Source organism: Miniopterus schreibersii (genome assembly GCF_964146895.1).
Source record: "Miniopterus schreibersii genome assembly, chromosome: 6".
NCBI classification, from domain to species: domain Eukaryota; kingdom Metazoa; phylum Chordata; class Mammalia; order Chiroptera; family Miniopteridae; genus Miniopterus; species Miniopterus schreibersii.
In genome coordinates, this window is record NC_138107.1 from 79,060,118 (window position 1) to 79,083,370 (window position 23,253).

General features: G+C 36.6%; 1 protein-coding gene and 1 pseudogene across 3 annotated transcripts in view; one reads left to right on the forward strand and one right to left on the reverse strand.

The window, feature by feature from the left end:
* Window positions 1-23,253, forward strand: part of GRM1 (glutamate metabotropic receptor 1) — a gene marked incomplete at both ends in the record, with an annotated part of 259,375 nt that overhangs the window by 85,034 nt on the left and 151,088 nt on the right. The window lies entirely within an intron of this gene.
* Window positions 5,177-23,087, reverse strand: LOC308558659 (isoamyl acetate-hydrolyzing esterase 1 homolog pseudogene; annotated as a pseudogene). The gene is made up of 3 exons: window positions 22,952-23,087; window positions 10,112-10,233; window positions 5,177-5,883 (listed from the first exon to the last, which is right to left on the reverse strand). The product of its transcript is annotated as an isoamyl acetate-hydrolyzing esterase 1 homolog pseudogene (transcript).

Sequence of the window (23,253 nt, forward strand, 5' to 3'; positions counted from 1 at the left end):
TGTCGTTCATTCATTGAAAAAGTTCTAGGAAAGTCTGTCACCATTTGTGTGAATATACCTGCATAGGTGATGTTTCTCGGTTAGATTTATTATATTATCCACAGGACTTTGAGGAGCAGTATATTAAAAACAGGAGCATTTTACTTTATCGAAGCTGGTTTGATTTTGTAGTTTTTTCTTCAAAATGGTAAATAGTAAAAATAAAACAATACAACACACATAACTACAAATGTAAAATCATCTCATAAATAAAAAATATCCTCTTTTGGCTTATTGTGATTTTTTTTTTTTAATATCACAACCTGGAGTTTTCAAATCTTTATTTGAAAACCTTATTTTATTGAAACTACTATTTCCTACCATAAGGAAACTAACAAATGAATGGTTTAGCCTCCTGGTGGGATAAGAAAGGCCTAATGTCTTCCCTAAAGACAATAAAAGTTATATTGGGATTTGAAAACATAGTTATATTTAACAGAGCATACTGAAACACTCAGTTTATGCACATATATATGTTGTAATAGCTTCATGGCTTTGGAAAAACCTCTAATTCTCTTTCCTCACTTATGAAAGGGAGACAAATAATGGTAATAAATATAGTACCCAGCTTGTAAGTTATTTTGTTGATTTAATGATAAAATATAAGCGTGATAAGTCTAGGGATTCTATTTAGCTCATTGCTGAATCCCTAGAATCCCTATAATAGTGTATGGAACTTAGTGGGTATTCAATACGTATTTGATATTAAATAAAACTGACCAGTTTAGTACCTGACCCACAGTAAATACTCAATAAATGTTGGCAATTGTGAGGATCTATTCAACAATGTAATAAATTTTTCTAAAGTTAGTGAGGATCCTTTAACTGGAAATAGTTAATTGAAAGTTATAGAACCCCCCTATCAGGAACTGGAAGAAGTTGCTATATTAGAAGATTTATTGGTCTGCGTGGTTTTAAGTCACGATATGTTGTTATTGCTTTTTTAGAATTGATGGCTTGATAGGCTTACCTCCATTTTGAGGATTAAAGATAATCGTTATAGTTTTAATGTCCCCCCAGGGGCTTCTCTCATCAATTGGAGTGAAGTAGTCAGCACTAAAGACTCAGAGATCCTGACTTGCTTAATTTGGGGTTTTGATCACTTGGCTCTATCTCCTGTAGAATCAACAGCTCAAAAATATTTGAAAGAAATATGTAATTTTTTTCTTCAAGATAAATTAAATATTATAGTTCTTTCATGTTTCCTAAGCAATAAGGAACTTGTATATATTATATAAGGAAGTAATTAATTGATTTAGTAAATTTTTAGAAGAAATAATTATATCTTTTAGCTAACTTATTTTTCCAAATTGACTAATAAATTACATCAATTTATTGCTCTAATAGAATAGTTTTTGACTAACAGCCACAAGAGTCAGAAATACTTGGATTCTGACCCCAGCTTCCCCATTCATTGCTGAGAGACCTTGAGTAAGTTCCCTAACCATTCTACAAAGAATGGCCCGAACTATAGTACCTACCATTAGGGCTATTGCAGCCTTGAATGGAGACAATGGAATTTAAATCTCAACAGAATTTTCCTGCATGTCATTAAACCAAGACATGTTAGCTTTAAATTTTAGTCACATTACTAAATGGACTCAGTCTGAGCTTTCTTTTATATTTGAAGCACTAAGTATTTGGTCTCAAGTCTGTATGTTAATTTCCAAATGTGGCACCAGGAAAGGAAGCAGCCAAATAAGTGAGCCTTCTATGCCTGACCTTTAGACCATTGTTCCAACATCTGATTTTCTAATCCCAACCCAGCAGAGTAACAAGAGCTGACATATATTCCCACTGTGACTTTCTCTGACAAGGCACAACAGACGAGAATAGAATAGGATAAGATAGGCTGAGTTACTTTTTAATCTTAAAACTTTTAGATTCTCTTTCTGCTTGATATGTTCTGAAAATAGTTTGCACAAGTTAAATTTCATCTCCTTCCTCTAGGATGCTATTAAAATGCATACTTAAAAAATCTGATTCTCTTTTATTTTCTATAAAGCTCAGTGTCTATATTTTTTCATATGTGTAATGTTCTTAAATTTCTGTTTCAGAATTTTTACAGCATATTAAAATTTTATATTGACGTATTTGCAACTATTCTAAGTTGGATGACTTATGGCTGATATTTTAATAACATTAATTTCATCACTTTATCAGTTATTGTTACTTATGTTCATCTTTGCCTTCACTGGGTTTTTTTCTCTTATGCACTCATTAGATTTTTAAAAAAATTTTGGTATATATATTTTTTTGTGTGCAATTTCAGCTTTGCCATTTCTAGTCCATGCCTTGAAAATACATTTTAAAGCAAAGTTATACCCAAGAAAAATGAATGTGAAAGACCACTTTCTCATTGTTCTAGAAGTATTGTTCTTTATAGGTCTACAGATGATAATTTATTTTCATAACAGGCCTACTGGATTCTTTCCTTTTGGCATTATTTTGATAAACTTTACTCTTTAGAAGTTTTATTGTTTTTAGAACAGATTTACAGAAATATTACTAATAGTACAGATAGTTCCCACTACCCAGCCCTTAATGTCCCTTATTAATATCTCACATTTTGTTGCAATCAGTGAATCAATATTGATATATTATTATTAACCAAAGTCCCTACTTTATTCAGATATTTAAAGTTTTTACCTAATGTCCACTTTCTGTTCTAGGATACACATTACATTAGTTTGTCCTATCCTTTTAGGCTCCTCTTGGCTGTGACAGTTTCTCAGACCTTCCTTATATATGTTGACCTTGACAGCTTTGAGGAGTACCAGTCAGGTATTTTGTAATTTTTTTTCTCATGATTGGACATAGAGGTAAAGTACCATTCTCATTATATCACATCAAGGTTTAGTAAATACTATGAATGTGACTAATCATTATTGATAGTCACCTTGAGTATCTACTTTTTATATATTTAAAAAGTAATTTGCTCTTTTAAAGGTCATTCTTGTTTGGATACCAAGTGTCTCTGCAGACAGCGCGTTACTATCTTCATGTTTGGGACTGTCCACTCCAGACCAACCTTCCCACTGCTCCATTCTATACATCATGCACCTACCTGCATTGCTTGAGGTGAAACTGAGTAAGAGGCAGCCCTGTGATTTTAATTTAAAGCCCTCAGCCCACCCAAGGAAGGATTCTGACCTGGGCTGGAGGTATAGGAACAAAAGTGGGGGGTTGAATATAATACCTTGGAGGAGGGTTTTATAAGAAATAGACACTGGTCAGAACCCAGAGAGGGGGACTCTTAATAATCTATTTGCAGATAAGAAGTAAAGAACCAGACTACAAACCACTGGAGAATTTCAGTTATACAAATTGGGAAAATAGAGTGTGTTGAAGAAAATGAAATCCGCACTCTCATTTGCACATTTATTCTTAGCACTAACCCTGGTACCACCGTCTGGACCTAGGGCAGCAAGTCTAACTTCAGACCTCACTGCCAGAAATGCATCGGTTACCCTGGGCAGACCAAGGCTTGGCTGGGCTTGCAGAGAGGTGACCCTGGTGATACCAGTTAAGCATTTGGAGAAGGAATGGGCTGGTCTTAGTATAGGGTCAATAGATTGAACATTCTGCTATTTATTATATTAGAGAAAACTGAAGGTCAAGGGGCCCATTGTTTAATTTGTAGAGTGAGTAGCATGCCTAGAATTAGAGCTCAGAAGCCTCAGTTTCCCTCTTCTCTATTCCTTTATCTTTCTAGAGTTTTTACAAATCTCTATAAAAGGTTATTTACATTTTATATTATTTCTTTAAGTCACATCTATTTTACCCAGATTTTTGACTTTAACTGTTTTTATTTTTACATTATAGGACCAAATTTTAGAAGGTCTTTATTAAATTTTGTTACTGCTTATATCAACCACCAGATTTTCTAATTACACATTAGTTTAATTTCATTGATGATGAAAGGGCACAACTAAGTTTTTTGTCTATTTCCATTGATTATGCAATAGAGAAAAATAGTTTTCACTGGTTCTCAGGTGATAGATTATACTTAGAGAATTATCTCTTTTAGAAACAGAAGCATATATATATATATATTTGCTTTTATGAATAACTGTGAAATACATACTGTGTGAGGTGATATCAACTGATGGAAAGGCATTAAGCAAAGAAAAAAAAAGAGACTCGTGGACACAGAGTCTGGGACAGAAGGTGGGACAGAAGGTGAATGTTTAGTGATGGAAGGACACTTGACTTGGGGTGGTGAAAACACAATACAATATATAGATGATGTAGTGTAGAACTGTGTACCTGAAACCTATGTAATTTTATTAACCAATGTCACCCTAACAAATTTAACTAAAAAAAACACAACTAACATTTTTTCTTTTATTTTTGTCCCATAGGTTTTACAACTTCAATACTTTTTCTTTTTTTTAAATCAAAATGGACTGTAGCATCCTAATGTCACTGATTTAAGGTTTATTAAAATTAGTTTTCTTCATAGGGCCTTTACAAACTTTTAATGGTCTATTCTTTGTAGCCTACAGCCTGGTGGTTCTTTTAACACACTCTAGCTGTAGAATGATCTAAAAAAAAAAGAGTACTGTCCTAATATGTGACACAAAGAAAAATTGACTCTTGAGTAGAACTCACTTTCAATGAATATTTTAAAAAGTAGATCTTCTGATTAGCTCTAGTTATAATGGAAGAAGATATATAATCCTGATCTAACTAGAAATAACCTCAACATGATAACACACTTAAAACCCATAGGTTATGAAATATAAAATTATAATAAAACATCTGCTGAGGAGCATTTAGACCAAGAATTACCCTATTTTCACTGCTCATCAACTGAGGATAGTATTTTTTTACAATCTTTTCTCCATTTATAGACTCAACAAGCAGCTAAATATGTACTTTGTAGCTATGACATTGGTGACACCTGCATCAATCAATAAATATTTAACGTCAAACAACATACCTAGGTACAAAGCTTCCCTGAAAAATTATAATGCTTTCATTATTCTTGGTAACATATGTCAGTGTTTTTTGTTCCAGGGTCATGAGCAAAGGTTTAAACTTGAGAAAAACATGTTCTTTGATCAGTTATCTTAGGATTTTGATGCACTGGTGACATCCTGTTCTGTAAATTAACAGACTTTGTTGCCTGTGCCTAATGCTCTCCATCTCGGAGAAGACTGAGCTCTGGTTTTGTTTCTGCTACATCTCACCAGTAAGGGAGCAGCAGCAGTAGCAGAGACTTTCTTCGCTATCAAAGACCAGAGATGTGAGAACAAAAACTCATTTCCCTTTGGTGATAAATGTAGTCCATCTGACAAGATGAAAAGCCCTGACCATCCTTCTTCACCAGAGCCCACAGGTCAAGCACGTCAGTCCCACATTCGGGGGCCAGCTATGTGTAGGTGCTGGCATATTCACCAACGATTAAGTTCAGGCCATTTAACTTGCAACCTTGCACGAGGCACTCCTTTCCCCAAGTTGCCTCACAGAGAGGGGGTGGCATGCTGAGAGCAAACCTGCTCTCAGGGACCCAGGGACATGAGGCACTACACCGTGTTCTTTAAATCTACCACGTACTCATCCAGGGGGATGGGTGTGGTGCTTGGGAGTCTCATCTTTTAGTTCACTGTCATTGGTACCAAAGAAAATTGTAACTGCTACTGAGTTTTCTAAAATGTTCCCTTTTCTGATTAATCTTAGAAGCATAATATATCTAGTATTATAGCCTGAAAATCCACGGTTCAGAACATTACATTTTCTGACCAGCTTGTCAGCCAACGAGGCACCCCATCCACCCTGATGGAACCAAAGCTTCCATGTGGCTTGGACATGGTGTGTCTGGCAGGAGACAGGCTGGAGCTGGAGAGGCAGGCAGGGTGATCCACTGAGGATAACTGGCACCCACACACCTCAGGTACACAAATAGATGTGTAGTGCACGTGGATAACAAATGCATTTCAGCAAGATATTGCAGTGAATACAAAATGATCTTAGAAGGAGGCTGGGAACCTTGAGATGTTCACACATAACTTGTCACCTCTTAAAAACAAAACAGGAATCTACAAACTCTTCCAAGAGTGATGGTGAGAAACGAAGTGTCGGAGGCGCTGAATAATGAAGCCTGTGTGATAGCTTCAGTTCACTAAACAAAATATGTTTTATCGTCCCCCTAAGTTATGAACATGGTCAAGATTGAGGAGAAACCCAAATAACTTAGTTTTCAAAAGAGAAGAGTAAAGGAAAAAAGGTGTATATCTTTAACCCATCTCTGTGTTGAATACAAATGCACTCTGTCCCGATGACCACTGTACTCCCAGTTTACCTACAGCAATTATTATGTTACAACCACTTATATTTTTTTGACTGACTTCTGAGAGAAAAATATTGGTATGAGTAGAAATAACAGCAGAATGTTAGAAATTCATAGGTTTTAGCTCAGGCTGTTATTTTTCTCCCGTTCCCCAAACCATTAGCAAGTAAAGTAGTTTTGTCCCCTTGTCCCTTCTTTGTCAAATGTGTTATGGACTACATGTCTGACACTAGTAACAGGTGAATACATATTGGGTCAGGATGACTGACAATCAAAGTCAATTTGTAATTTTTTTAAATTTATCTTTATTGTTGAAAGTATTACAGGTGTCCCATTCCCCCCCCCCCCCGTTGACACCCTCCACCTCACTCCCACCCCCTCCCCAGGCCTTCACCCCATTATTGACTGTGTCCATGGGTTATGCATCTATGCATATAACTTCTTCAGTTAATCTCTTCCCACCCTCCACCCCCTTCCCTCTTTCCTCTGAAATATGATCGTCTGTTACATGTGTCAATGTCTCTGGATCTATTTAGTTCATCAGATTCTTTTGCTCATTAGCTTCTTGTTAAAGAAGGTCCTTCAACATTTGTAATCACTTTTTGAGAAATTATTTTTAAATAAGAGTGGGAGGAAATATATAGTTAGTAAGAGTAAACAAAAGATTGTTCTTGGAACAGAGTAGTAGAATTGTAGGGAAATAAAATAAGGAAAGAGATCATTAAAAAGGAAAAGTAATTGAGAAAGCATAGATGTTTCAGTCAGTGAAGAGGTATATTAAGCATTTCCATAACTTATCCAAAAAGTTCTCATTTCATTGAAAGTAAACTGATTGTACACATGAAAAATTACTGGTCTACTTTGCTGCTGTGAACTTTTTCACTCACATCTCATATTCACAGGATATACTTTAAAATTCTTTTGTAGTAAACCATAAAAGTGTTACAACCTAAGGTTTGGAAACAGATTTATTTCATTAATAAACAGAGAAGACAAGAAGCTTGATTGCTAGAATAATCCCCCCCCCCCCCCCAGGGAAGTGTTTCTCTCTGCCATATGTTTTCTAGAGTTCTCTTTAGAATTTCCAAACAACAGGTGGATGAAACTTTTCCTCTTTTGAATTCGCCTTGATTGCAAGAAATTACCTAATTTCATCCCTCAGTTCTCTTTAAGTCTGTTACAGCTGTACATGAAACATTATCTGAATGGAAAATATGGTTCAAAAAATCATTCATTTGCATGTCCTATCGGAAGAGCAGGCAAAACTCTGATGGTGATGATTAGTTGCCGTTTTTTCTTGCTCTTTAAAGAAAATACTTGGCAAAACTCTACATAACTGTGCTTTAAACTTTTGAATATTAGCTCATCCATGTAGGATCCATTCTCAGAAAAACTTTTTCTTAGCTTTGCTAATTGGAGCACACATTTTTAGCATCACAGGTTTGCATATAAGTTTTTTTCCTGAACTGAATTGAATCATGGTCGTTGATGATATTAAACAAGTTGTACATGCTGTGGGGTTAAATAAATAAAACATTTCACTCTAATACTTTCTTTGAAGAGTCACTGACCAGGGACCAAGTGTCTTAGGCAAATTGGATATCAATATTTCCTCATAAAAATTGGTAACAAAAAAAATACTTGTTTTACCTTATCAATTAGAGTCTGAGCTTGGTTACTACCATAAAATGAAACTAACAATCTGGACATAGGCACTTTGAGGCTACAAGGGCAGCTCTACTCCATGAGGTCTTCTAAAAATTCAAGTTCCTTCCCTTTGTTGTTCACTTATTCCCTTGGGTGCTGTGCTCACCTGCAAGGTTCAAGAGGGCTCACTATGCCATCTACGTCCAGTTTGGGAAAGAGAAGAGAAGACAAGTGGAGACCTTTTCCCTTTAAAAGCAGGACATAGAAGTTCTACACATCCATCACTATCCTCATATCTCATTGACAAGAACTTTGTCACAGTGCTGCAGTTAGCTCCATAAGAGATTGAGCAGTTTGTTCTTTCTTTGGGTTGGGCATGTGTCCAACTAGGAACTCATTGATCAAGAAGGAGATAATGGATTTTAGGATGCAACTATATACTTTTTTATTTCCTACTTTTCAGCTCTTAGGGGTACATTTAGGGTCAAATAAAGTGATGGATGGAGAGGATATGCATATTAGCTGATAAAACAGTAAAAATGGTAGTTACTGGTCTTGAAATCAGCTACTAGGACCTAGATGGGAATAGAGCTAAATGGTTGTAAATAAATCCTCGAATTTTAGATTTTATATATAATAAGAGGGCTAGAATTAGATGATCTCTGTGTTATTTTTCTGTACCTTGTATTATGGTCTTACAATTTTTCTTTGCATCTCCCTTAAGTAATTCTGTGATCCTCATCTAGAATTTTTGTGCCCAGGGTGATTGTGTGGTGTTATCCTATTTAATTTGAATACTTTTCTCTCCTTAGTCAATTACTTTCCTTAGTCTGACTCCTGTTGTTGGTACTTCCAATTATTACCCTCATTTATGTCTCTTGTTTATGGCATAAATATTCACATTTTGGTAAGTTCTTTGTGTGGTTTCTGTAGAACTAGGAACAAGTTTAAAAATGGAAGGATATACCTATACCTCAGAAGTACTGCAATAATCAGGCCATCTACTCTGTAAATCACAGTTGGAGTGGGCATTTAAATAGGTCTCCTCCCCACTGAGAACCCTGAAGCATTGTAAAATGTAGGACCTGGAACACGGCTGGATTTAGCCAGGAATTCAATATTAAAGTGGGTCACCTCAGACATACAATAACACTTGTCAAGTTAGTAAAGTTTAACAGGATTATCATGAATCTTGGGTTCAGGCTATTCACTTAGCTTCTACCGATCTTGTTTTAAATTAGTATGAAAACAACAGAGAGGGAGACATTTATAATCACTTGATCTTTGAATCAGAGGAAATGTGAAGGTCATTTCATTCAACCTCCCTTCCAATGCAGAACTCTCTTCAACTTCTCAATCATTTTCATTCTGTTTTAGCTTGATTGGAAACTCACTGCTTCCTGAGACAGCTTATTCTATTGTTTTCAATATCGAGAAATCCCCTCCTCTTGTGCTGGTATCTCTTTTCTGCTTTTCAGTTATGTACATGTGGATTATCTGGGTGACCCCATTAAATGCTATGAGAATCTACTCAATTGCATTCTTCTTGACTTGAGTCTCATCACCACATTTTGACCCCCTTTACTCTTTAGTACCCCCACCCTCCTTCCCACTGGTATACACCATACTGCTCTCTGTGTCTGTGAGTTTTGTTTGTTTGTTTTCATTTGTTCCTTTCAGTTTTATATCCCACATATGAGTGAAATCATATGGTCCTTGAGATTTTTCTTTAAATTTTTAATTGACTTTTAGAGAGAGAAACATCAATGTGAGAGAGAAACATCCATCTGTTGCCTCCCTCATGTGCCCTGACCCGGGATGGAACCCACAACCGGGGTGGGTATGTGCCCTGATCGGGAATTGAACTCACTACATTTTGGTGTACAGGACAATGCTCCAACCCGCCGAGCCACACCAGCTAAGGCAGTTCTTGACTTATTCTGTCTGACTTATTTCACTTAGAGTGATATTCTCAAGAGGCATCCATGTTGTCACAAATGGCAGTATTTTATCTTTTCTATGCTTGAGTAGTATTGCGCCAAATATACTTAACTCTTCCCAAGGGAGACAACCCAGTGATATATAAGTCTCATAGACAAGGATATCTGGATGATAAGTAGTAGCCTGTACCTCAGGCCTGAAGATGACTCCTTTTGTTCTGGAGACATGTGAATTTAAAATGTAAGATGATTTCTCCTCATAGTCCGTTGTGCACTGGTTGAAGTAGAGTAGGATAACTTCAGCAAACATTCCTATTTGGAAAGGGAATACCGAAAGACATACAGCAAATGCTGATGTGGTCCAGAACAATTCTGATATCTGATAGAACCAAAATTGTGAAGCTGTCTCCCTTGGGTTGGGGAACATTTCTTGCACAGACCTTGTTCCCCTACCTGACAGTAGCCCCCTTGCCCACAGTTCTCTGTGGCCCTCTGGGAGATTTATTTTCTGCGAGTCTTTGCGAGCACATCTGAAAAATTGGTGTAGGAGTATATGCTGCCTTTCAGACCTGAGAAGCTTCCTAAGCCCTCTTTCTGCCTGCAGATGATTGAATGTTCAAGGACTGATTTAAGCCTAATCAGGGGCAGTCTTTTTCAGTCCAGAGTGGTGATTCTTAACGGCAGTAATATTCTCTGAAAACTTTGAGGGTGTCGTATCTACTTGATTCCAGTCAGCAATTCCACCCACAGTTCTTTGTAAAACATGGTATTAGGATAGCTATATTTTTTAACGTTCTCATTCACAGATCTCTAAATTTTGACTTATTGCAGATACTTTGTACCGGTTACGCTTGGAGGAGAATAGTATCATTAAGCTCATTTTCTGGGAGCTACACCTTTAGTTAGGTAGGTGTCACTCTGAATCACCTTAGTCCATTCAGAAATTTATACAAGTGCTACAGTCATACCCTTAATTTGATCCTTGCCTGCAGGCTGAGTTTTACTTGGCCTTTGTTGCTCAAAGACTATGAATGTAATCTCGGAGTGTGAAGCAGTTTTCTCTTTTTTTATATTCTCGAATTTAGGGAATCTAAATTCCTTTCTTAGTCTTGTTCCCAGTTAATTTTTTCTTGACCAAATATCTTTCTTATAATGCCTTGTCAAGTGCAGCCAATACCTACCCACATATGCCACACGTATTCTTTCTCCAAACTCATTTCTAAGAGTTTGGGGTTCATTGAGTACACAATCTGCCTGCCAAATTATTACAGGTGATCATTTTGCCAGAAGCTCCTCAGCTGCTTACCTGATAACAGTTTCTTCCCTACTTAGTGCCTAATTGCTAAACCAGTGTCACATTTTATAGATTTTTGTTGTTGTTACAGCTGTCTCCTCTCTCTGTTCAAATGTCTATATCAATCAAAATGTGCTAGATTATACTCTAGCACAAAATTTCCGGGCCTTGAAACTACAAAAACTTACTTATTGTTCACATTTTATATACCTTGGGTTATAGGGGTTATAGTCTACATCATCGTCACTTGAGAATTTAAGTGTGGAAGCCTCCACTATTTTGAATATCACTGAGCACCATGGCAGACAGATGGGAACTTCATAGGCTTCTGCCCAGCAAAACCAAATGTCAGTTCTATAACATTCTATTGGTCAAAACATGTCACATGACCTTATCTAACTTAAAAGAAGGGAAGAGCCCAGCTGCGCATGGCTCAGTGGTTGAACGTAGACCTAGGATCCAGGCGATCGGGGTTCGATTCCCGGTCAGGGCACATGGCTGGGTTGCGGGCTGCAGCCGATCAATGACTCTCTCATCATTGATGTTTCTATCTCTCTCTCTCCCTTCCCCTTCCTTTCTCTGAAATCAATAAAGATATATTAAAAAATAAAAGAAGGGAAGAAAAACAATACTACTATATGTCTAGAATGAGGAGAACCCAAAACACTGGTTATCTGTATAATGCTTACTTTGCTCTTAATTTCTATAAAAGATTGGTTTATTGAGTTTCTACAAGGCCTGAAGCTCTAAATGTGCTAGCTTTCGCCCTTGTAATATCTGAATATGATTTAGTTATTCAAAGAGTTGTAGATATAAAATAGATTAATTAACTATAATAAAATATTTTTATTTATACCAGCTACATTTCAGAATAAAGTAAAAAAATAAAGAAACTGTAAAATAAATCAAGATTCTGCATCAAGAATATGTGTTTACTAATAAGGATCTAGAAGGTATGGTATTTTCCAAATAAAGGCATTTACAATTCATGCCACTGTATGAAGTCTTTGATCAAGTAGAATTTATTTCTAATTTTCTGTTACTCCCCTTACTTGTGTGTGAAGTATGCATTAGGGCATACTGCGAAGATGTCATTTAAGAGCCTTAAGGTTTTATTAATTTGTCCAGTGCAGAAGACCATCTTCTTTTAAAAGATCCATGGTACCCAGTGATGCACTAAGTACAAAGAGAGTAGAGACATATTTCATGAACAACAACAACAAAATGACCTTTTAATACTGGGGTTAATTTCACTGAAATGTGGTTTATATTCCCTAAGAAACAAGAAGAAAAAGATCTGCAACAACTGAGCACAAAAGGTATAGACGATGAACTATTTTGATTAAAAAAATAACAAAATGAAACAAAAGCCAAGTAAATAGAAAATTTTGTAACAGTAGTTTTCTGTAATTATTAAGACACCCAGGAAAATATGGCATCATTTGGGGTTTACTGTGATAATTGCTAACTTATGGTTGTTTACATTCTTATTTTACTGTTTTAAAAAACTCTCAAAACTGAATGTTAGGTAGGTTAAATAGAAAGCCTGCTATCTTGTGCAGGGTGCTTTCTTTATGACACTAAAGCCCATTATGTTTATCTCTGCACATAATTATCATTGTCATTCAAAGTGTTTCAAAAAGGCATTATTCTTAGAACTACCATAGGTCATTGAATTAACAGGAACCTCAAAAACACATGTAATCACTATACCACCAAAATGATTGCAATAGCATTTCTCTGGTTTCCTTTTTTCCAAACCTATTCTCTTTTAAATCCATCCTGAACCCCAGTGTTGAATCAATCCTCCTAAAAACCCTTCTTTGTTCATATCAGACCAAGGCACAAACAACTCTGATTGTTTATAGGACAAAGTCAAGATTTTTTGTAGCAGCATTCAAGATCCTTAACAATCTTTACATCTGTTTATTTTCTCTTCCAAGAGAATGGAAATTCTCTTTATAACTCAGGGTGCCACAGACACCCCCATTTCTGGCCCCGAGATATTCTCGCTCCCATGGAGACTCTAAATCCAAGCGACTTTCTCCATGAAGACTCCCTCTTAGTCTCCTACACTTAAAGAACATTTTATTGTCTCTACTCCCCCTATAACTTATATATTTTGTCTGTATAAAGAGGTACAATTATCAAATAATGAGATGAGCCAAAAAATATTCTTTTAAATTCCTCACAAGACCAAGCTTTGTGTCTTGCTGTGGCAGCTCTAAGACTGGAAGGCAGAAATATTATTGAGTCTGGGTAGGACCTTTGTGCTAACGAGTGGAGTTCAGTGCCCATCGTTGGAAAAGTACATGTAACCTTTGCCTCAAGTAAAGGAATGGGAACAAACATGCTAAAGCTGAACCTCTACAAGGAATTAAGTTAAAGAGGAAGCAGTAAAAATTTACTCATGGGAAAAGTTTACTCATCTACCCAAAGATGCAACAAAAAACTTGACTCTATCATAGCCCTGGGTGGGAAAAAATATTCCAGGGATAAATCAAAGTCCTAGGTCAGAAGTACAAATGGGTGTGGAGTCTGAATTTATTTTATAATTATTTTGCTGGACTCCTCAATACAAAAAATTAATTTTAAAGCCTTCTGAACTAGTAAATACTCTAGAGGTTTGAAGAAGTAAAACCAAAATAATTATGTAACAACTAATCAAGGGTACATGGGACTAGCACAGCAAAAAAAAAAAAAAAAAAAAAAAATCCCACTAAAAAGAAGTTCATAAGAAAATAATAGAAAACCCACAAGGAAATATTACACCTTGTGGGAGTTAGCCAACACATATTTAAGAGGAATAGCCCTCTTGGAACTTGAGATAATAAAATAATTGCAACAATCACTGTACTATTAAAATAATTTAAAAATCAAAGGGGAATAAAGTCATGAAGAGTAAGAAAAGACAAAATAGCTTGCAGATTTGACACAGAACAAAATAAAACATCTAACAAAGAAGAAAGTAGTCCCTGAAAGTGAAATTCATAAAAAATGGTTAAATATAACATAATACAATTGAAAAGATCCCCAGTGAGAAAAATCAGAGAAAATTACCCAGAATGAAGCACAGAAGATAAATATATGGAAAATATGAATTTGAGGGTAAGCGATACAGACGACAGAGTGAGAATGAGATGTTCAAGGTAAACCACCTCTAAGAGCGAAAGTGTAGGCATTATTACCTGCTCTGAATGTTCAAATACGTAGAATGGCCCTTCTGTCTCAGATTCCAAATTCATGATGCAGTCTTCCTCTGATAAGTATTGTGCAAAAGGATGGAAATTAGGAATGAGAGTTTAAGCGCATTCAATATCCTGGGAGCAGGATGAGGGAAGGGGTTTAACAGGAGGTTCCAGAATTGGTTCATTTAATTTTTTTGCTTCAAACTTTAATAGCTCTAATATTTTTAATTTTTATCTAAGCCATATATATCTGTGTATTTCTCTGTATGTGTGTCTATAATCTAACTATCTTCTATCACCTATCTATCTACCTATCATTTCAAGTCTGACTATTGACTACTTGTCTGGCTGGTCATTGCATTTGGAACATAATGTTTGAAAACCAATAGTTAATGTACCTAGTAATTAAAACTTCTTTTCCTTTCAGTCAGACATGCTTACCTGGCACAGTAGGGGAAAAAAAGGTCATCTTGCTCTTGACATGAGCTTTTGAAAAATTTTTTCTTAACAAAGAATTAGGGAATGTAAACAAATAAAGCAGCTATTAACAGAGCTGTGTTGTTCTATCGACAGCAACACAGAAATAGCAGGTGACTTTAATACCTCAATTTCAACAATGAATATATCATCCAGAGAGAAATTCAATAAGGAAATGTTGGACTTAAATGATAAATTAGGTCAGATGGACCTAACAGACTCATACAGAACACGCCATCCAACAGCAGCATACACAATCTTCTCAAATGCACACATAACATTCTCTAGGGAATATGTTAGGCCACAAAACAAGCCTTAAATTTAAGAAGATTGAAATAATATCAAACATTTTTTTTTACTACAATGATATGTGACTAGAAATCAATTACAAGAGGAAACTAGGAAAATTTATAAATACACGGAGATTTAACAACATGCTGCTCAACAACCAATGGATCAAAGAAGAAATCAAAAGAGAAATATAAAAATACCTTGAAACAAATGAAAGTGGAAATGCAACATACCAAAACTTATGGAACACAGCAAAAGTAGTTCCAAGAGGAAAGTTTATAGCAATAGGTGCATACGTCAAGAAGAAAAGGGGATCTCAAATAAATAACCAAAACTTACACTTCAAGGAACTGGAAAAAGAAAATCTCAGCCCACAGTTAGCAGAAGGATAAACATAACAAAGATCAGAGAAGATATAAATGAAATAAAGACTAAAGAGACAATATAAAAGATAAGTGAAACTAAGAGCTGGTTTTCTGAAATGATAAAGAAAATAGATAAACTGTTAATTAGATTTAACAAGAAAAAAGAGAGAGGACTCAAGTAACTAAAATTAAAAGTGAAAGAGGGAGACATTATAGCTGATATCAGAGAAATGCAAAAAACCCCCAAGAAACTACTTTGAATAATTATGCACCAACACATTGACCAACCTAGAATAAACTGATAAATTCCTAAAAATTATGCAACCTACCAAGAATGAATAAAAAAAGAAAATCTGAAAAATCTAAGTAGACTGATTACTGATAATCTAAAAGCTCCCAACAAAGAAATGTCTAAGACCAGATGACTTTACTGATGAATTCTATCTAACATTTAAAGAAGAATTAATACCAATTTTTTTCAAATTCTTTCAAAAAAGAGGAGAGAAAGAAACACTTCCAAAGTCATTTTTTGAGTCCAGTATTACTCAGATACCAAAGCCAGACCATTAGCAAGTGAGATTTATTCCAGGATACAAGGATGGTTCAACATTCACAAATCAATCAATGTAATAACACCACATCAACAAAATGAAGGATAACAATGATAACCGTATCAATAGATGCAGATAAATCATTTGTCAAAATTCACCGACCTTTGATGAGAAAAGCTCTCAACAAACTGGATGTAGAGGGGATGTATCACAATTAAACAAAAGCCATATGACAAGCTCATAGGAAACATCATACTCAACAATGAAAAACTGAAAGCTTTTCCTTTAAAATCAGTAACAAGACAAGGTTGTCTACCCTCACCACTTTTATTAAACATAGTACCAGAAGTTATAGCCAGAGTAATCAGTCAAGAAAAAGAAATAAAAGGCACCCAAATTTAAAAGAAACAAGTAAAATTTTCTCTATTTGCAGATGATATGATATTATAAATAGAAAATCCTGAAGACTCCACCAGAAAACTGTTAGCTCTAAGAAACAATTTCAGTAAAGTTGCAGGATACAAAATCAATATACAAAAGTCGGTGTCATTTCTAAACACTAACAATGAAGTGTTGGAAACAAAAATTAAGATAACAATCCCATTTACAATAGCATCAGAAAGAATAAAATACTTAGGAATAAACTTAACCAAGAAGGTGAAAGGACCTGTACACCTAAAATTGTAGAAACTGATAAAAGAAATTGTGAAGGATGTAAATAAATGGAAAGACATTCTGTACTCATGGACTGGGAAATTAACATTGTTAAAATGTCCATACCACCCAAAGCAATCTACAGATTCAGTGCAATTCATATCAACATTTAAGTGGCAATTTTCACAGAAATAGAAAAAACAATCCTAAAATTTGTATGCCACCACGAAAGACCACCGATAGCCAAAATAATCTTGAGAGAAAGGACAAAACTGGAGGCATCGTGCTTCCTGAAATCAAACTGTATTACAAAGCTGTAGTAATCAGAACAGTATGGCGTCTACACAAAAGCAGACACATATAACAATGGAAATAACAAAAAGCTCAGAAGTAAACCCATGAACATAGATGGTCAACTAATTTTTCATAAAAGGAGCCAACAATATACAACAGAGGAAAATAGTCTCTTTAATAAGTGGCATTGGGAAAAGTGGATCGCTACATCCAAAAAATGAAACTGGCCTCCTACCTTATACCATGTACAAAAATCATTTCTCATTTGGGTTACTGCCACAACTTTTAACGGACTTTCTTGACTTCACCCTTGCAATTTTATCTCCCCAAACTTGTCTCTATTTCCATTTGTTCTTCCCATCGCTATATCAGAACATGTAATTCCCTGATCTAAGCATTTAAGGTGAATTGCAGTCTTTGCAACGGAGCTCAAGCCCCTTGGCGTCCTATTTATGGCTTCTTTTGATCTAATTTCAGATGACCTCTAGGATATCATCATATAACCACCTCATCCTCTGCGCACCTGCCATCTCTCTCTTTCACTTCTGGCCTTTGCAGGCTCTATCCCTGCTGTTTTGAAGGGCCTCCATGCACACTTGCCTAAGTGACTCCCACTTTGAAGAAGCTTCACCGGTCCATTCTCTCCTAAGCCTGTTTCCTAGTCTGAGTTAAGGCTCTCACCCCCACCACCCCATCCCCTTAGTGTCTCCTTTCACAGCACCTTGTGCATTCTTCTGTCCTGGCACTTACCTTGCTGTCTTGTGGTGGCCTGTGTACTAGTGTGATTCATCCAATAGAACTGTGAGTTCCTTGCAGGCAAGGATCAGGTCTTACTTGCGGTTTCCCCCCAAGCACTCAGCAGAGTGTCTGGCACAATGAAGGCTGTTGTAAAAATAAACGAGGTGGTTACACAATGATTTTCTACTCAATCCCTTTATTGCTTTTATTCCCAACTCTAGCCAGAGCCTTTCACTCTCAGCCCTTTATATTAAGTAGCCAAAGTGGATTTGGTTTGCTTCTAATACCCCTCTGGTTTCAGGGTATTTACCTGTGGTCAAGTTTGATGATCTTACTTAAACTGGAGGGCGGAAACATCGAATTCTCTTTTTCCATTAATTAACTTTTGGTTCAGCATTACCTCTCTTACTTGCTTCCACTTTTCTTCTTTTAAGGAATCTTATTCATTCCTTTCTGCCTCTTAAGTTAGTTCCATTTTCTTTTTCCTTTCTCTTATACTGACCTAAAAGTAGTCTGTTGCCTTTTGTTCTTTCCTGTCAGTCGACGTCTGGTCCATGACAAATTAATGTTTACATGCTTTTGTATTGAATATACGATGGTTTCTCTCTGTGCTGGAAAAGGAACAAAAGTGACGGCCAGAGGAAAGAGAGCTAGGTGGAGGTAGGCAAAGTTAGGGGGCAGACGGGGCCATCTGTAATAGTGTCAACAATAAAGTTAAAAAAAAAAAAAAGAAAACAAAAGAGGTTGGAAAAATTGAAATAAACATATTGGCTTATGACCTTTTGAATGTGCTAAAGTGAGACCAAGTAACTAATCATCCAGAATACTTGCTAGCCTTTTCACACATAAAATTGCTTAACTTCTAGCGTCAATAAGATTTATTGCCCTCCAAGACAATCTCCAAATGCTAGGCATTTTCCTATGGAAACGGGGCGATCTGTAGAATGATAATGTTCTGAAATACTCCTTTTAGTGCAAAGTAAGGGCGGGCAAAACTAGGTTTACAGTTGTAATACAAATAAATAATACTACAATAAATAAATACTACAAGAATTAACTCTGTTTCACGTACTCACAACTGTAAACCTACTTTTGCTCACCCCTATATTTATGCTACATTTTCAAACAGATATCAGTCACACCGGTTACATGACATTAAATTGAATTAGAAAAAATGGGGCCATTATCTGCTGTTTTTTACATTTTATTTAACACAGTATGTAAAATACTAATGGGACATACATGAAGGAAATATATTATTCTGGTTATAGAAGATAACATTTGTATTGAATGGAGGGGCATTGAAATTGTATAGAGCTGGGCTGGAATTCTGCCTCTGCAACTTACTTGTCATTTGACCTTGGGCAGAATCTCAGGTCATATATCTATTTATCTGAGAATTAAAAAGGGAACTGAATTAAAGCATTTAGTACAGTTCCTGGAATACAGAAAATATCCAATATATGTAAGCAAATCATTAATATAATGCTTATCACTGTTTTTCTCATCTTCTTTCCTTCATTCTTATCATACTCACTGATCTAAGCAGGGGACAGATAACGAGGGGTCAGGCTAGGGTGGAGGGAATGGCGGAGGTGAAAAGTGGCCAGATTATGGATATAGTTCATGAGTCGAGGCGACGGGTTTTGTTAACGTATTGGATGTAAGGAATGAAAAGTTGGACCAAGCAGCTGGAAGAAGGTATTTCCCACTTCCTAAGATGAAGAAGCCTGTAGGAGTGGTAGTTTTTTTGGGTTTAGGGGGAGGGGAGGAGAGGCAGAGAGAGAAAGCTTTGTTTTGAATAACTATGGACAGGTTTACCATCATGAATGTGGAGAACTTGCCTCTGAATTTAGACTTATCATCAAAGCTGGATTCAAAGGCAAGTTCTGAGGTGAGGTGCAAAATTTGGAAGTCAGTAGGACATACGGGCTATTCAGAGTGGGGGATCTGGGTGAGAGAACCATGGACAAGAGTCATATTCAAAGTGGGGGATCTGGGTGAGAGAACCACGGACAAGAGTCATATTCAAAGTGGGGGATCTGGGTGAGAGAACCACGGACAAGAGTCATATTCAAAGTGGGGGATCTGGGTGAGAGAACCACGGACAAGAGTCATATTCAAAGTGGGGGATCTGGGTGAGAGAACCTCGAACAAGAGTCATAGTTAGAGGAGGGAAGAGATCTGAGGTCTGAACCCTGAGCCACTGGGACATCTAGAACTTGGGAAAATAAATAGCTGCAGGGAGCCAAAGAGACTGAGACACTGCAGCCAGCGAGAGGGAGATACCCGAGAGGGTGCCATGTTACGGAGCCAAGTGAAGGACCTGCAGGAGGGAATGACCACCTGGCCAAAGGTTGTGAGCAGGTCACCCTGGAGGCAGAGTGAAGGGGTGCAAGTACCACCTGGTGGGCGTAGACGGCTCCTCCGAGCCCAACATTTCTTGAAGCGAAGACAAAAGCCTACAGTATCTGTTTTGTGCATATATCGGTTTTAAGTATATGTAATTGGTATTATTCTGTAAATTTCTTCGTTCTTACTTTTTTCTTTCAATGTCATGTTTAAAAAATTTATTCTATGTTTTATATCTAGGTTGTTGCTTTTTCCTTGTGCATTTGACCACAATTTAAACTTCATTTTTTTTCTAATGGTGGAGACCTAAGTAGTTTCTAAGGCGCTGCTGTAATAAATATCCCTGTCCCTTTTTGGACCTGTGAAAGCATTTCTCTAAGAAAGATACCTCGGACTGTAGTTACTGGGTCAGAGGGTAGTCACAGACTTGATTTTCACAAAATATTGCTGATGTGCTTTCTCTGGTAGCTGACCCAGTTTACCTTCCTGTGAGCAGTATATAGGAGTCCAGTCTCCATGTAACTTTTTTTACACTTGGTTTTTAGCCCCTGTTCTTATTTTTTATCATTCTAATGGGTATTCTGTGATTCTCTCAATGTTTTAATTTGCATATATCTCATCATTAGTGGCTTAAAAATATTTTCGTGAGGATGTTAGCAATTTGGGCTTCTCCTTTTTTGCATTTATCTGTTCATATATTCCGTGTTCAGCTTTATGCTTTTTCCACTGAACTACCTGTTTTCTATTTATATTTTTAAATTTATCTTTATTGTTGAAAGAATTACAGATGTCCTCTTTTTCCCTCATTAACCCCTTCTACCCTGCACCCACCCCCCACCCCAGGCCTTCACCATGCTATTGTCTGTGTCCATGGGTTATGAACTTATGCATATAAGTTATTTGGTTCTTCTCTCCCCACCCACTCTCCTACCCCCTCTTTCCCTCTGAAATTTGTCAGTCTGTTCCATGCTTCTATGTCACTGGATCTATTTTGCTCATCAGTTTATTTTGTTCTTTAGATTCCACATGTAAGTGAGATCATGTAATACTTGTCTTTATCTGACTGGCTTATTTCACTTAGCATAATACCCTCCAGGTCCTTCCATACTGTCCCAAAGGGTATGAGATCCTTCTTCTTTACAGCTGAGTACTATTCCATGGGGTAAATGTCCCACAGCTTTTTTTATCCGCTCATCTACTGATGGGCACTTGGGCTGTTTCCAGATCTTAGCTTTATTGCAAACCTGTTTCTTTTCTGATGTCTACATTATCCACTAATGACACCTTTTTTTCTCATTATTTGTCAGTTTCCATAGAATATGTCTACCTCTCTTTATGACTTTAGAGTCCGTATTATAGTTTTCCTCTCTGTTATATTTTGAGCCTTCGAATCAATGATTTAAAATTCAACTGACACTTTGACCTTATATCTTCTTAACTTTCTCAGCTTCATCAACCAGGTCTTTAATTCAGCCAACCAATAGAGCCTTTTTATTTTATTTTTAGAATTTTCTAACTTTAATCTTTCAAAATAAGAGCTTCTCCCTTTTAGTACAACTATTCTATCTTCCAGTTGTCCCACTACCTAACCCCCTATTGAACTTGCCAACACATCAACTAGCATCCCTCAGTCTCCATTTGGCACCCAGATGCAGACATAGTTCTGTCCAAGAAGGATTTAAGAACCTCTGAGAAAAATCACGGTCCTGAACTGAACTTATATGACATTAAGCTGATACTGCCTTACATGTCTCTTTGGATGTTTCATCTTCTTTCATCTGCTTCTCTGTCATCTACTAGGACATTGGAATCCAGCTAGCACAGAGAAATGCATGTAGGGGTGCCCCTACTAGACAGCCACATCCCAGTGACAGCTTTATGCTGGATGAGGAATGCTCGTTTCCCTTGTGGACAGCCCAGCTCTCACTACTGTAGCCAAGTTTGTGAACCAGGGGACCTGATGGCACCTAAGCTTCTTTCCAGACAAGATCACCTGACCATACATCTGCCACATAGTATGTATAGAGGAGTCTTAATGTTTATTTTACAAGGTCCTTAAGACTTTTTGAAATTCTGAAACTTGAGCCTATCTCCTAAATTTGAATTCCATAGGAAGGAAAAAGTCAGAAAAGATTATGAAAAAACTCTAACTCTCACATAAATTCCCCCAAGTTTGGATGCTGGAGCATTCATTACTGCCAAACTTTGTTAATTCTTTTATCCTGTAGGTGTGTGGATAGCAAAAATCTTTCCAATTAAAGGAAGTGTATTATTTTAAATCACTATTTATGCCAAACTTTTATCAGAATGAGCTCCCTTTTTCTCCAACACATGTAAATTACTTGTTATTTTTGAGTATAATGTTCTTGTTGAGTGTTAATTACATGCACCTACAGCTTTCAAAGGAGCGATAACTAGATGCTGTCAAACTGATAACAGCCAGTCTTCTCTCTACCATTATGCATCTGCTAATTTATAAGGTGGATTAGCAGGAACTTCACCAACCCCTTATTTTGGGGCTGCTTGAGATTGTAAGTGAAGAAAGAAAAGCGTAGCTCTCCTGCTCCCATTTAAAAGGCTATAATACGGCAAGGAGCAGGAGTGCTGTAGCACACAGGCTTTTTTATTGATGAAAGCTTTTACCAACTTACCCTAATTTCCTGAGCGTTCAGAGTTAGCACAAAAAGTGCGTGTAAACCCACAAATATCTCTATCCGGACATACATCCTTTTAATTTTCTTAATATGCACATTCTCATTTGAAAAAGATCCTATGTAACTGTAATAATTTTAAAAATTTGAAGGACACGCAGTGTGCTGTCTTTACTTTGTGTAACTTCATATTGTCCTAGGAGAGAGGGGCGAACACCGGAGTCAAAGGCATCCCGCTTACAGCTGGGCCTGATGTCACAGGGTGTAGTGTCCCTGTTCAGAACTTCATCTTTACAATACGTTTCATTCATTTTCGTCGTAATTCAGAAACAATTACAAATTAATTTAAATGTTTCTTAAAAAGGGAGTTCACCGAATAAATTTATAATGTAAAGAAGTTATAAAAGAAACCCTCAGTTCATTACTAATTAAAAAATCAGATGTTAAAGCAATTTGGAAGCCTTGTTTGTGTGTCCT